Genomic DNA, 13,144 nt, shown 5'->3' on the forward strand with positions numbered 1-13,144 from the left:
ACGGTTTAAAAAATATTTGCATTGAAGCAGTGTCTGGAGTTCCAAGTGAGACCGGTGCCTTATTGTGATATGTGCAGTACAAACACATAGTAAGATGCAGTCCTGGACTCAAAGAGCTAAGTAGAAAAGATAGAAGATTGGATAATTTTTTTTTATTTCCATTTTGAGTGGAGGAAGAAACTGAAAGATTGTGTTTTGCCCATGTTCACATAGGATGTCTGTGGCAGAATGTGGAACTGACCCGAGATCTCCTGAGTCCAAGTCAGTGCCTTAATGACGACACTATTCTTGGTCCCTTGTTAAGGTTAACTTAGTGAAAGTCTTAGGAAACTGCAGTGCATTTTCCTGGCCTTGAGAATGTTTTAGGTCAGAAGAATAATTTGTTCTATTTTTTTTCCCAACAATTAGATTTAGGCAGAGGTGGATTATGGGGTATGGAGCCCTGGGCCAGAGCAAACCCTCCACCCCATCTGCAGTCTCCTTGCCCCTCTGGCATTCCTGCTGGGGAGCAGGGTTGTAGCATGGGGCCTTCACCCACCCACCCACGTGGCACTCTTGGCAGGGAGCGGGATCAGGTGTGGAGGCTTCCCCTACTCCCTGGCAGGAGCCTGGCATGTGAGGCATAGCAAGACCCCATTCACTGGCAGAAGTGCTGGGCGGGGCACAAGGCCACCCATTTTTTGGGGGGACCCCAATTGGCTGGGGCCCGTGAGCATGGAGCTCATTGGCCCAGTTGCTAATCTGCCACTGAATTTAGGCCTTGAGCAGCAAGTGACTCCATGCAAGTGGTGTAGTGGACTGAGTCTTTAAGAGATTAAATTAAGGCCTATACTAGGACATAGAGGTGGATCTCTGGCTCATACACAGCTCCATAGAAGTCACAAGTCCACCTGAATGGAGTCAGTGGCAGCATCCCGGCCTTAAACAATAAGAATGAAACTACAGTAATCCACATTAACAGTGTGGACTTTCTCAGATTCTGGATAATTATGTATTAGCAGCATCATTTGTTAGACTCCATAGTTCTAATGACAATTAATTGCACATAGACCTGGTCAAAATATGGGAGAAAAAATTTCAGGAAATTCTGAAATTTCATAGCAGAATCCATTCTCTGTTTTTTCATTGAGGTTTATAATATTTTTAACTTAAATCAATTTTATCAATCTTGCTCAAAATTTGCATTGAACCTTTTTATTTTATTAAAAATGTAATTTTTCAGTAAGTGAAAATTACTGAAATCATTATTGAGCATATTTGTTTACAAAAATCTGTGGGTTTTTTTTAAAAAGTGTAATAATTTCAAACATGATTCAAATCCAGACTTTTAAAAAAAAAATTAAAATACTGATAAAAATATTGTGGAAATGTTTTGCAAAAATTATAATTTTGAAAAACTAAACAACTTCATTAAGTCTCTTTTTTTAAAGATCATTTTTTTGCTGATAAATCTGTGAAAATATTGACCACTGCTAATTTTAGTTTTAGTTGTTTGCGTTTGTAGAATGGTATCAATAACTAAAAATCATCATGAATGTCGGCAGGAGAGAAGAAAATACTTCACCACTTCCACTCATAGCCCTGAATTGAGTTAACATGCATTATTCACAATATCTGCTCTTTTAATCAGCAATGAGACTAAAATAATGTGCAGAACTGCAGCTTGAAATGACAGATTGTAAATTTCATCACCGCTGCACTCAATCAACTCATTTTGCACTTGGGGTGCAAAGTGACATGCACTTCTTGCTGATTCATTTGTCTCTTTAAATCTAGGTCAACTTCCAATTTCTGATTAACAAAAACTCAAAATTTCCATCCCCTTTTCTACTTTCTTTTACCTTTTGGAGTGTTTTCCCAAAAGCAATATCAACTTCAAATATTGCCAGTAAGTTTCTGTTTCTGATCAGTTTTTGGCAGCATACCTGCGATGATAATGGGAGGGAGGGAAACTTTCTTCTACAAACCCATGTGAACTGACATACTTTTAGTCCTTGTAGCAGTGTTATGGCTCAGTGACACTCTAATGACTGAAAATTCCTTTGCTTGTGAAACATTTCCCACCATTAAATGGTACTGTTCTTGCCAGCTCCCAAAGCACACCACATTTTTTATAGCAAGTAATAGCCAACTTTTCACCCATACTGTTTCTTTATCAAATATTTTGTCAGCTCCCAACAAGAATCTGGCTACCAATCCTGAGTAACTTGAATTGAATAGAATTTGGTTCTATTGTATATAGTGCCTTTAATACAAAAAGGGCTTTATTATTATTGTTATTATTTATTATTATTTTAAATCTCTGGGCCATCTAAAACAGTGGGAATCAGCCACCCTTCCTGTCCCCATCCTCCTCCTTCTTCAAGTCCATAATGAGCTCTTTTCTGGGTCAGGGCTATGTATGGGGCAGGGACAGGCAGACTGCAGTATTTGCATACATGGGGTGTGCTCAACAACAGCATCAACCTGTTTTGTGGAGGAAGGGAATGTTGTTTGTTTGTTTTCCTGGATAGCAATTATAATTTATTCCCTTATTGGAAAAACTTCACACAACATCTAGACTAATATAAATGAACTGGATATCAGATTTACACTGATGCATTTTCAGACAAGATATTTACCTCATCTATACTTCCCCTTCATTTTTGCCATCAATTCCTTTTTCATGCAAATGTAATTTTTTAGATACCTATTAAAATCCATGGGACTACTGTGTACTTTAAGTTAGGCATGTGCTTAAGCGCCTTGCTGCTGAATCAGGGTCTTACAGTAGAATAAACACCCTAGGGAACCAGCCTGAACAGGTTGGGAGATGGACTTGATACCTAAGAGGTTGTTTCACTCTCTAACTTGTGATTCTATAATTGGTTTCAGTTAGAGTTGGCCAGAAAACAGAATTTGTTTCTGACAGAAAATTTCAAATGCGGGGGATGGGGGATTTCATTCTGAATCAGGACAAAAAGCGAAAAAAGTTAGTTTTTTGATGTGAGGAACAATTCTGAATAAATCCCTTTTGGGAGAACCAAAATGAAATTATTTGGCTTGTCCCCAGCTGCCAAAGTCCCCAGGGAGAGAGCAGCCTGAAGAGACATCTGCTTGGAGATGTTGCTACATGGTAAAACAAGGAGCTGGAGAAGCCTGGGCTGACAGCACACAAGACAGGCTGGCCAGCCTCCTGCTTGCCTAATTTCTGTCAAAAGTTTTGCTGGAATTGACATGTTCCCATCAATACTGAGGGTGAAAACACTCAGTGTTTTCCAATAGCTTTTGGCATTTACATCTGTATAACAGTTGGATGTGACTCCTAGGTAAGAATGTAGACCATACTGTGATATTAAAACTAATAATTTCCCTGGTAATACATAGAGTTCAGAAGTTAAAACTGAGATATAAAGGATCTGTGGAATGGCATGTGATATATCTTTATAAATGGCCTGTCAAAAATCCTTTCTGTGAGATACTTGTGGGTGACTATATAAAATACGTTCAATAATTTACTCAGAATTCTCCATATAATAGCTAATCTGCACATAATACACTTGGAGTAAATTGAATCTTCTTGTGACTTTAGGGATGTGAAAAAAATAAATATTTGGATTAAGTCCTGCCTGTATTAAGCAACATGTTCTAGAGCCTTATTCTGCATTCCCTAGCATATGCTAATTTATATCCACATCTAGAGACATCAGAAGAGGGTGTTGAGAAAAAATTGCATAATTGTAAGTGGTACTTCTTAGATGATTCCTTCCATTTTGGAGGAGTAAATTGTTATAGCTATCAGCTAATTATTATGCAATAATATTCTCAAGCAGAAATATTACATTTTTGTTTTTTTTAATAAAAATTGTCTTGGCTATAGATAACAAAAGTAAGGAAATTTGGTGTTAAGAACGACCTTATGCCCAAGACCCAGGGGAACTAAGGGAAAAAATAATACAGGAGTACTTAGTCTGATTGGCAGGTGTAGCGTTAGGATGGTTTGAGTCTGCCACTAACAAAGACAATCACTGCTGGAGGTGGAGCTACCAGATAGACCACCATACCTATAGACAGTTAGACAAATGAAAAGAATCTGGAAACTGAAAGGAAAAAATTATTTGCAAAAAGACTATAAGGGGATACATGCTGTTTCTGAAGTTATGGGACACTTTGTTTCTAGTTGATGTACTGTGTACTTGTGCCTAGTGAATGAATAGTACCTAAGAATCATCCAGACAGTGGCATGTAGTTCAGATTTAACTCAACCCTATTTCAGAACCCATTCAGGTCGCCTGTGCCTATGGGGTTTCTCAAATATCTTGATCTTCCACTTCAGCTGTTAAATTGTAGTAGGAAGAAATGGTTCATTGCCAGATCCCATGTCTCATAACAGTAACAAAATTTTACAAATCCCTGAATGTCCCTAAATAACTTGAGTCATCTTGAGAGATTGCTTCTCTCCATGTTCTGTAGTGCCTCCGTTGCCATCTGGAAGGTGCTTGAAGAAGAGTACCCTTGGTATGAAAGAGAGCAGTAGAGCTGCTTGGAGAAATTTTGATAATCTAGGATAGATATTTTGCAATGTCTTTCTAAATAATGTTCTTTTATAAATGAAAGGTGAATTATATTTGATAATTGGAATAGACATAAATATTAGAACGTATTGTCTTCTAATAGGCATAGGATGGGATATGATAGATTTCCTGTTAACTTTTTGAATTATAAATTATTTTGTACTGAGTCATCTATTTGATCTCTTAAGTAGTAAGATTCTGCCCAGAATTTCCAGAAGAAATAGGGTGTAAACTGGGGTTATTTATGGATTGTGAAAGTGGTACTTGTGTTTTGTGGATCATGTAATCATTTTAATTTGTGGAGGGGAAAAATCCTTCTTTATTATCCTTCTTTACTACAGAGCCATGGAGGCAGATCTGACCTACACAACTTTAGAACATCTTGTTGTGACTTGTGAACTGACTAACTCTGATAGGGAAGCCCCTGATGGAGAATAAATATAGAACAACATGATGTGCATTTATGGATTACTTGCTCCAAATAAAACCACACTCTAAGATGGTTATGTTAAAATTCTGCTGAAAGACACTAGAATGAATTTCAACACAGCTGGATGGATAGCACCTTCTGTTGCTTTGGAACTTGCTTGTGATTAATGTGGAGACAAAAACAGTGAGACCCATGTGCCTATGAGCAAAGGAAGAAGAACTCAAGGCACTTTCTGCAGCCCATGCAAGGGGCCTGACATGGTGGTTGTCCTATACTCTCATGAATGCAGAGAGTATTCCCTTTCAGAGAATTGTGATCCTCAAGTCCAGGGCCGGCTCCAGACCCCAGCGCGCCAAGCGCGCGCTTGGGGCGGCATTTTGCCGGCAGGCGGCTCCGGCGGACCTTCCGCAGTCATGCCTGCGGGAGGTCCACCGGAGCCGCGGGACCAGCGGACCTCCCGCAGGCATGACTGCGGAGGGTTCGCTGGTCCCGCAGCCCTGGACTTGATGATCACAATGGTCCCCCTTCTGGCCTTGTAATCTGTGAAACATGGCAGCCTTTGCAATTGAGAATCAAGTTGTGTAATTTAACCATGGCCTAACTTGGGGGAAGTAGTGATCGGCACCATCCTATAAACAGCTCAAGAAATCTTCCCTAACAGCCTTGTGTAAAGGATACTGTGCAAACTGTGATGGCACAGCCAGTTTTCTTGTCTGCAGGCCAATGTATGCCATAGCCCTACCCCACCCTATTGGGGTCCCATGTACCTCTGAAAGGGAATACTCCCTGCATTCATGAGAGTATAGGACAACCACCATGCCAGGCCCCTTGCATGGGCTGCAGAAAGAGCCGTGGGACCAGCGCACCCTCCGCAGGCATGTCTGCAAGAGGTCCCCCGGAGCCGCGGGACCGGCGACCGCCAGAGCGCGCCCCGCGGCACGCCGCCCTGCTTGGGGCGGCGGAATTCCTAGAGCCGCCCCGATCAAGTCTAACCTCTGACTGTTAAGGCCACGTTGGGTTGAACTAATAAGTACCGTACGATGGAGTATGTTAACTTCTTGTTATAATTCTGCCTTAATAAAATTTCCAAAAATCCCTGACATTTTAAATATGAAATATTGAGGGTTTTGAAATCAGGGTAAAATGATCCATCTTCAGACAGAACTACATCAATACCACACTTCGCTTAAATTTGTTCTAGTTTAGCTTTTCTTTTGGCAACCCAGTGTGCATAGTTATGTTCCAAGTATTTTCCTCTCCTCCTTTTTTCAGTGTTTGAGATAAACATGCATTCTGGGGATTGTCACCTTTAATTTGGGATGTCTGCTGTCATTTTGTATGTAGGACATATTTGAAAAAATATCTTTCTTTTGGGTTTAGTCATATCTGCCTTCAGTCTCTCTCTAGTGTATTTTAAATGCCAAATATAACAATAACAATTAGAATATAATTATAATTTAAAAAATGCTTTGTACTTGCACAGCTTTCATGGTTCTTAATTCCTTATTCCTTTTCATTGTCCTTTACTGGTTATTTTCTGAAGTATTAGTGTTTCAGCAATCCCCTACCCCAACTTTGTCTCAGTTGCTCTGATGCAATCAATAATCTAGCCTCCCTATGTCTTCCTCCTCATAAAAACTCCCAGTAAATGATAGTGTTCTTATTCTGAATATGACCTTTCCTCTCAGCAGCAGAACTGGCTCCTGTGCTTGCAAAATTCAAATTTCTGTCTGGCTCAGTGGTATGAACTTTAGCTTTGTCTTCAGGCTTTTTTTCTTTATCGTAAGCCTGATAGGCACATTCGTGTCCACAGTGAAGAGCGAGGCTGCCAGGTCAACAGCAATATGCTGCAGACTCATGAAGCTGACTTGCTGACTCTTTGAACAGTTCACTGAAATTATGGGAAAACTGGAGGGCTGTGTGAATTAATGAAATACACATGGCTTTATATTGAAATCCCTCAAAGAAAATGTTACTTTTTCAGACTAGTAGTGAGGCAAAGCTTATGATATTTATTATACTTATAAAATATAAATCAGACTATATCACTAGCCTATTTCTCACTATTTATTCTTTTTGCTCAGCAGAAATGCAGAGTGGTATAGCTGTGGAGACTATACAGGATTTAATATAATATCTCAGCAGCTGGGAAGAATAATCCTGAGACAGGAAACAAAACACCATCTTCGCTGAAATTCTTCTCATATAGGCCCTGATCCAAAGTCCCTCGATGTCATCGGAGTTTTTCCATGGACTTTGGTTCTGGGCCATCTTACTGTACATGAAAGTTTGCAACCTACTTTCTTTGATTTTTCTCTGATAGAAATTCTGGTAGGCTTTATACATACCTGTTCACTGAAGAACTCATACCCAGCAGCTGGAGCATAGGGAAGACATTATTATTTTTATTAGTTGTTAGTTATTTAGAGCCATAAATTGTGGTAGGCAGCTCATTGAGACATGTTCTGGGCCCTGAAAATCTTAAAATCTATTTATAAATTAAGACCCAACAAGTGAGAGCAACAAGACAACATGGGAGGGGAGATATGATTGTTACTTTAGGTGTATGTGCACATCTTGATCATTACATGTCCATGTATAAACAGATCCATACACCTGTATAACTTAAGGATTTAAAATATATATTTCTATTTATAGCCAGAGTGTGCGGGGGCTTCAAAGGTACAAATGGCAGCTAGGTGCCCAACTTCCCTAGAAAAATTCAAGTTAGACATCTAGCTGCCATTTGTGCCTTTGGGAAACAAACAAAAAACAAAAACTAAAAAAAAAACCTCCCCTTAAGGTAACTTGGTACAGAAAGGGATATGTCCACTATTCTGATTCGCCTTCAAATTTGTGGATGGTGGCTATACAGGCCCTCCGATAGGTGACATTTTAGAGCGTTTGAACAGATGTATGAGTTAGGAAGGAGGGTCTTTCAATATCAGTTCACTTCCTCAGTCCATTCTAGGGCACAGGCAGCAGTGAAAGGAGGCAATGAGTCAGGGCATCCCATGAGAAGTTTCCCTCAAAGACTCCACCAGATTTTCAATCGCTATTAAGTGGCTCACATCATGTGATCTCCCCAGGGAGGACAGTGGTGGTTCTTCCTGCCAACACTGGTAAATTCACAGGGAAGTCTACAGAGTCTAATAAAGACCTGTCGAAGAAAAACTCAGTTCTCACTTTTTGTTTGGATGCAGCAAAATCAAATACTTTATTATTTTGCCCCATTCTTAATTGCTCACCAAACTGTGAGACCTTTGGGAATGTTAGTCTTATTCAAAGATGATGGGATGCAGGTGAAGAGTTGGATGAGTTCTTAGCACAGAAATGTTGCACTCCAATGATCTTACCCAGGGCAAAATGTTGACAGAGAAATATAAAACCTCTCTGTGCCATGGAACCCATTCCTTAAATAGGGATTTCAAGGGGGCCATGGGTTAGGGAATCCCTAGCAGTGCATCTACCAATTAAGATGAGCACCATAGGTCCTAGTCCCTCCTGAAGAGGAATTGTTAACAAATCAGACAGCTCTCACTCCCATGGATCCCCACCCCCAACAAATTTTGAAACAATACATGAGCAAAACTACACCGAGTTATGTTTTTCTGTTACATTCCTTCCCTTCCATCCTTCATCTATATATCTTCTTTAAATGGTTAATAACTCAGAACAGTCATTCTCCCTCTCCCCTATGTGTCCCAAGTGTCTATCACTCTGCTGTGCTATATTAATGGCCTGGCTCATCCCCAGGAGATCCAGGATCTGTGAATCTCCAACTGGGCACATCCCATCTCTTACTATTAGTCCCCTACCAGCCTCTTCATGGGTTCAGTATCTGTGTTGGTGGATGGCTTTTAGACTGGATGGTAAGGAGGAAGGGGTGCAAAAGTCACTGGGGGACACACATTTTCCCCTATTTAGTCCCACAGAGAAGTCTCTGAAATTAATGTCTCTTTTATGCAGCGTTCCCCGGGGCTACCTGGGGCCATGATGGCCAGGGAGATGCTGGAGGTTGCAGCTGATACTGAGGCATGAGGCCTCTCTGTAGGTGGTCTAGGACAGCTGTGGATCCTCCAGAATTGGGGTGGGTCCCACACACTTTTTTCATTAGAGTCTAACCTGAACCCTGAATGTGACATGTGAAGGGGTCACCACGGAGGGAATGATAAAGGACAATAAAAACAACACTGATGTGAAGCATGTAAAAAAGCAGGATGGACATAAGGAAGTACCAGTTCTCAGGGATGGCTCAGAGTAGAGGTGCCAGATTATCTATTTTCATCACGATTCTCAGATGTCATCCATGTATTAAGTGAACAAAATCTAGGTAACTAGGGGGAGGAGGGAAGAACTTTCTTAATCCACAGTGGAGATGACCAAAAATCAGTATTCAAAGCTGCTTTTCCCACAGATTTCTATGCAGAATTAGTTTCTCCTTGTTGAAATTGCCTTTGCTTCATGAGACTTGGATGTTTCCATTGTTATATCAGAGCCATTCATTTGCATAAAAATGCTGAAAAGCCTTCTCCTATTTAATAAATAATGGTGGTGCTAGCATTTTATTTGCATGCTCTTTTTAGAAATATTTCAGCGTCTGGTATTTAGGAGAAACACAAGTGTTCTTCTAGTTGTTTTGTTTGCTTTTTCCTATTATAAAATTTCTATAGAGTAAATGACAATGGTGATCAGAATATTAAATTAATGTCTTGGTCTGGAGGGAGTAAACCTTTATATATCATGCAGCTTCTTCAGCCATGGAGTTCTAAGCTTATCTCGTATCATAAATGAGTCATTCCATTCCTTATAGTTCATGTGCTCTTATGTATGAGAGAGCAATAAGAATTATACACAGTTACGCAAAGTCTGCCCTGTACCATTTTATAATACTTCAGCTACATTGGAATGGAAATATACAGACCTGCCATACAACAAAAATGGGGAAATGTCTTGGTGGTATTTTCTTTTAATCCAGATCTTGAAAAAGCATAGCGGAGGATTTATAATCATCAAACGTATAATCTATTTGTTTCCCAATGTTAGTATTCTGAAAGGCACCTGTGATAAACGAGAGGGGGGGGATAGCTCCCTTTTCTGGACACCCAAACAGCCAGTTAGCTATAGAATCCCTCTTGGTAGCTGTTCTCTGCTTGCTTTACCTGTAAAGGATTAAAAAGTCTGACTGCGTGCAGAGGTAAAAGGAAGTGAGTGAGCACCTGACCAAAAGAGCCAATGGGAGGGCTAGAACTTTTTAAAAGGGGGGGGGGGGGGAACTTCCCTTTCTCTGTGTGTTTTGATTTTCTGAGGAAGAGGGGAACAGGGTAGCAGTTATGCTGTGAGAAGTTGAAGGCCAGGTATGAAAATCATCAGAATCATACCTAGAATTGCTTATTTGGAACCCAGATGTTTAATTAAATTAGAAAATGTGTAGGAAGACACGATTAAGTTTATTTTGTTTATTCCTATGGCTTCCTGTCTGCTAACCCCAGATGCTTTTGTTGCTTGTAACCTTTAAGATGAAACCCCAGAAAACTATTTTGGGAGCTTAATTTTTTGAATGGCTCTTTTAAAAATGTATTTTCTTTCTTTTTGTTTTTAATAAAATTTACCTTTTTTAAGAACAGGATGTGGGGTTTTGTGTCTTAAGAGGTTTGTGCACACATTTTTTTAGTTAGCTGAGAGTAATAGCTAATTTCTTTTTTTCCTTTCTCAGCTCTTCCCCGGGGTGTGTGTGTGTGTGAACGGGCTTATGGGTACCCCACAGGAAGAAATTCCCAAGTGCGACTTCCTGGGTTCCCAGGGGTTTTGCATTTGGGTCGTGGCAGCATCTACCCATCTAAGGTCAGAGAGAAGCTGTGAAGTTTAATACCAGCCTGGAGTGGCCAGTATTAATTTTTAAATTCCTTGTGGGCCCCCACCTTCTGCACTCGAAGTGCCAGAGTGCGGAATCAGCCTGCCAGCACCATTGTTTCCATGACAACATATTGTTTCTATGAATTTTCTTGCAAGATCTGTAAAGGAAAAATCAATTATCAGCAGAAAACTGGTGTCCTATGCATGTCAAGAGATAATCAGAGCTTTTTTTAATCCTAGACCAGAGAGATTTTAGATTTATATTGCTTCTTTAATACGAGAAGATCTCAGAGCTCTTCCCAAACTAATCTTCACTGAAGTGTAGGATCCTCTTGAATAGAAGACAGCAATTTGGAAAATACCATAGAACCAAGAGTGGAAGGTAGGTAATCTTTAATCAGGGACCATTGGGGGAAAACTGTACTGTTATTCAAAAGTACTAGAGAGCGTTAGGACCAAACTTTCACCTAGGCCACCATGGCTCCATCTGTGTCAAAGCAGATTTTGTGGGGAGGGATAGCTCAGTGGTTTGAGCATTGGCCTGCTAAACCCAGGGTTGTGAGTTCAGTCCTTGAAGGGGCCACTTAGGGATCTGGGGCAAAATCAGTACTTGGTCCTGCTAGTGAAGGCAGGGGGCTGGACTTGATGACCTTTCAAGGTTCTTTCCAGTTCTAGGAGATTGGTATATCTCCAATTATTACCTATTTCACAAGGCAGCAGAGTTCATGTTTTTTTCCAGACCTCTGATAATATGCATGATACAGTTTACATCCACAATTTGTTTGTACTTATGGTGTGTTTTGCAGGTATATATTCCAGCATTTAAGTCTGAAAGTGTTAGTGTAACTATTTTATGATTGAGTGGCAGTGCATATAAAGTATCAGAGGGGTAGCCGTGTTAGTCTGGATTTGTAAAAGCAGCAAAGATGCATCCGACGAAGTGGGTATTCACCCACGAAAGCTCATGCTGCAAAACGTCTGTTAGTCTATAAGGTGCCACAGGATTCTTTGCTGCTAGTGCATATAAAGATAGGGGTCATATTTTGAAAATGTCCATCTCACTGCCCATCCATAGTAGATCTCCGAATTTGATATTGTCTCTGCAGTGCTCTTCATGGAACTCATTTGAACGTTGGTTCCCATAAGCCCCTATGTATCAAAAGTAATGTTTTGATTTCTGAGATGACATCTTTTTTGCAGTTTAGGTTAGGAGAGGAGAATGTTTTGAGGGAAATTGATGACTAGCAAGACACACATCTATAAGGCAGGAAAACTGACACAATGGATATGGCGCCAGCCTAAGACAAAGGATACTTCTGTTCAGTTCCCACATCAGCCATAGACTTCTTATGTGGCTTTGGGCAAGTCATTTAATTCACCCTGTACCTCTGTAATCAGTAAAATGGGGATAACATGTGAGGGTAAATCTGATTCTGAGGTGCCCAAATACTGCGGTGAGGGCCATATAAATAATGAGTTTGGAATATGCTTCTGTAATCTGTTTAAGGTTTAATGTTTTTAAAGATATATATTTATAGTCTGATCTCCAGCCTAACAAATATTAATGATGGATATTGATCAATGCTTAGTTGATTTGTGTTGTGAATCTGAACATTTTAAAGTGTTAATGACTAACTATACTGTATATGTGTACTCATTAAAAACTTCTATTCTTTCTACATTCAAACATAAATTGAGGGCAGGGCCGGCCCCAGACCCCAGCGCGCCAAGTGCGCGCTTGGGGCGGCATGACTGCGGAGGGTGCGCTGGTCCCGCGGCTCCGGTGGACCTCCCGCAGGCGTGCCTGCGGATGCTCCACCGGAGCCACGGGACCAGCGCACCCTCCGCAGGCACATCTGCAAGAGGTCCCCCGGAGCCACGGGACCGGCGACCGGCAGCGCACCCCCCGCGGCGTGCCGGCGTGCTTGGGGCAACCAAATTCCTAGAGCCGCCCCTGACTGAGGGGTTTTAAAAGAATTACTGGGTTTGACTGTATGAGAGCCCATGAAACACTTTGCTTTTCAGGCTCCCCTGAAAATACTGCTGTATCCATATTTGTATGCAGTATTTGCAATGCTGATTTTTTTGAAAAAAGTCATATTGCTTTATTGAATCAAAAGCCAGCTCTTGGGACATAAATACAGTACCTTTTCTGTCTGAACACATACCACACTCAGTGCTAAGAATGTACAGCATATAAAAACATTCAACATACAAGAAAAAAATACTCAGTTTAGATGCACATGTTCAAGCTTTTTTCCATTAAGGCCCTGATCCTGCATTGAGATGTATGTTAGCATTGATG

The 13,144-nt window shown here is 40.6% G+C and overlaps 1 long non-coding RNA gene across 2 annotated transcripts in view; it reads left to right on the forward strand.

The window, feature by feature from the left end:
- The window catches only part of LOC120405794, a 64,229-nt gene that overhangs the window by 24,134 nt on the left and 26,951 nt on the right, over positions 1 to 13,144 (forward strand). Inside the window, exons 2-3 of one of the 2 annotated variants that reach the window (XR_005598885.1) lie at positions 11,080 to 11,221; positions 12,040 to 12,241. This is a non-coding gene — a long non-coding RNA (uncharacterized LOC120405794). Of the gene's footprint in view, positions 1 to 11,079; positions 11,222 to 12,039; positions 12,242 to 13,144 lie in introns of those variants that run through there. The other variant, XR_005598884.1, reaches the window with a different exon arrangement.

This window comes from Mauremys reevesii, linkage group 5 (genome assembly GCF_016161935.1).
Source record: "Mauremys reevesii isolate NIE-2019 linkage group 5, ASM1616193v1, whole genome shotgun sequence".
NCBI lineage: Eukaryota > Metazoa > Chordata > Testudines > Geoemydidae > Mauremys > Mauremys reevesii.